Source organism: Cryptotermes secundus, unplaced genomic scaffold (assembly GCF_002891405.2).
Source record: "Cryptotermes secundus unplaced genomic scaffold, Csec_1.0 scaffold1817, whole genome shotgun sequence".
NCBI classification, from domain to species: Eukaryota; Metazoa; Arthropoda; class Insecta; order Blattodea; family Kalotermitidae; genus Cryptotermes; species Cryptotermes secundus.
In genome coordinates this window covers 3,174-6,211 of record NW_019744163.1, presented here as the reverse complement: position 1 = coordinate 6,211, position 3,038 = coordinate 3,174, and the positions used below count along the sequence as shown (strand labels likewise).

At 46.3% G+C, this 3,038-nt stretch overlaps 1 long non-coding RNA gene across 2 annotated transcripts; it reads right to left on the bottom strand.

Annotated features, from left to right (window-relative positions):
* LOC111874622 lies at positions 1–2,314 on the bottom strand. Of its 2 annotated transcripts, none has more exons than XR_002844594.2 (3): positions 1,290–2,314; positions 882–1,025; positions 1–41 (listed from the first exon to the last, which is right to left on the bottom strand). It is a non-coding gene; the product is annotated as an uncharacterized LOC111874622 (long non-coding RNA). The 2 variants fall into 2 exon arrangements; XR_002844595.2 differs by having other exon boundaries at positions 882–991; positions 1,290–2,310.
* Between the last annotated feature and the right edge of the window lie 724 nt (positions 2,315–3,038).

Here is a 3,038-nt window from a genome sequence, read left to right as displayed (position 1 = left end):
TCTTCTGGCAGAGGAGCACGCCGGACTCTCTCCAGGATGGCCTGAGTTACAGAACATTGGTATCAATCCACAAAACTGGCCCACATTAAACATCAGCAAACACAGAGCATCACTGCTTACAGGAAGCTACTGGAATTCGAAACATTTCCCTCCAGTAACACGCATCTACTTCCTCCGGCTGTTTCCGGAACTCGCAGGCTTGCTTATCCAACTAACCTAAACCCACCTACTCCACCTTGGGTAGCCACCCTTACGGACGCAAATTCTTGTGTATGTGTGAACTTCCCGATGGCATACACTACCGGAAGTATGGTAGAACTTTACAATGATGAAGCAAAACTTAGGTTACAAATCCCGATGACGCATCCTCGAGCAAATAGCAGATGGATATATAGTTTCTCTTACCGGAGCTGTGCGCTCCTTCAGAAGCTGACAGTCGCTCAACTACACAAGGGGTCCCAACGAGCCCACCACTGGTCCATACCCTAACACAGACGAAACGTGTCCTCAACTTTCAACTGCATTTTCTTTAACACCCACTGCCAATGTCAGCTTCCTGCGTTTCAATATCCCTACTTTTGGTGACGAATGAAAATTATGAGGCTCCTCATTATGTAATTTTCTCAAGCCTCCTATCACTGCATATGAGACGGGAATAGCCTGCAATTTAGGGGCTTTTTACTGCTTGTGTGGGCTCTCTTAACGTATCCATGGTTCACGTGAGGCCGCTGCCAACACATATAACTGAACATAACAAGCAGCATGTCTCAGGTTCGCAGACAACTCTCTCATGGATATTAAACAGCAAAACTAACATCAGAACGCAGTTTAAGTAACACGGTTCTACAATCACCATTTAAAATTACTAAACTTTGACTTACTTGAGACAATTCAGTTTCCTCGTCTCTTCCAACGTAAGGCAGCGCCACACATCCGGCAACGGCGACGCTGAGAACTACCAGCAACATGACGAACATACGCATGATGGCGGCTGGATCAGAAGTGAGACGTTTTAATGATGTTTACTGACAACAGTCATCACGTACAGTACATACGGCCATTAAATTTTCGTATCATTCTCTTTAGGGAGGTGACGCCGTGGAGTTTGGTGGATAGCTACCTACGTTTAGTGAAGAACCTGATACCTCCAATTTCGGGATGAAAGACTCAACATGGAGACAGCAGGCCCCTCCAGACTTCGGCAGATATCTACCAAACTACACGAGGTTTCATACAAGAAGACCTCGCTCTGTATAATTTCAAAACCACAAGCAGAACTGTATATTTACTGTAGTGTTTCAATCTCGTCAATTACAGGAAACAGGTTCACCTGGGCGCCTCCGTAACAAACAAGACTGCCAGAGATGCGGCACACCTCTGCTTATGTAGCAAGTTAAAGACGTAAACAAACTAAAAGAGGAAACCCACTAAAACATTTGCGTCTGATACACGCATGTGTCAAGTCTACTGCAAAGAAGAGAGGATAGGAGCATACACTCCCCCCCCCCTCAAATTGGACCTAGCGCCGTCTATGACCTCACGCGCATTCTGAAGGCCAGCGGGCGAGGCTGTGTTCCAGCGTACTGCATTTCCGTATCTATTTGCTACGTAAGTTGCCACTCGCCCAGAACAAGGAAAACTCATTCACGTGGGATTTGAGGATGTCACAGCGGGGCCGGCTGCTGCACGCTGGTTTCTCCGTGACTTTTAATTCTACCCTGAAGATGAAGGCGACGTGTTCTTCAGAAACGCTGCGTAACTTTCAACATACGAAGTGGTGCAATATCCCACAAGACAGAATTCATTATATTGTGACGTGTACAGCCATTTTTGGGCAACAACTCGACAAGCATATTCCCGCAACAAAAGCGCTCAATATAGGTCATCCATTTTAGGTAACGGACCTGTTGGCAAAAAACGACGTTTACCCTGGGGTCCGGGCAAAGTCCTTATAAGAAGTGTTCGGCAGAACAGGAGTAGAAATAGAGCAGCAAGCAGTATAGATCAGTAGCCGAGAGTAGTCGAGTCAGGGTCTTCGCAAGTTACAAGAAAGGAATTAGAGTGTGAAAGTAGACTTCATAAGTGAGATGAAGTTACAGTGAGACTGTGATACATCCGTTGCCAGAATACGACTAGTGAAGACTAAAAATTCTACTTTGTGTGTAACGGTGAACTGGAAAGTGTGTAGAATATTAATAACACTTTATTGCCTCTAGTTCAAAACTCTGTGACTGTATAAGGTCCAATAAATCCATCATCGAATCCAAACCCCGTCTTAGGTCACCCCATACGCTGAAAATATTATCACGTGATGGAGTGGCTATAGACAGGATTTGGACTCGTAATTGGATTTACTGGACACTTACAGAAAGTAACTGCAAATAACTACGTCATTCTCAATGAATTACACAATGCAAAATTCGCTGGAACTACAACACACATCAAGTCTTATCAGTCTTCAATAACCGTTGCTCAGTAGCGGCATTCATTGACGAACGAACCCCTTACTGCGGATTCCCGAAATTTCCACGGCACGAACCGCACAGGAGATACCGCCTCCAACAATTCTTCTATTGTTGCGTACGTGTCTGTTGCGGCGACCATGTTACAGCTACTGAGCAATCGCCTAGCAACGGGGTTGACTACAGAACCGTTCCCTACTGGCTTCACAATTCTAGATTTGAGCAGATATGCCACAATATTATCGCTATAAATACGCAGCATAATATCACGAATGTGGGGGGGGGGGTTACACTACTTATTGCTCCCAGCTGGAACACTTTGGTGGGAGGAAAGACGTCGAATCCCATCAGAACAATGTGTTCTCTGTGAAGGGTCGCTCGCTCAGCAGGAGAATGTTGGAACAATCGGCCCCACGCTGGCCAGGCGATTCAACTGCCACTTACAGCTTTGTGACTCTTGCCAGCAGAGTACAGCACAATACATACCCTCCCAATTCACCGTCATTTCGGCCCGCAGTTCATTTCCCGGGTCTGTGGCTCAGCCTACGCAGTGTCGGACAGCGGCGTGACGGGGGG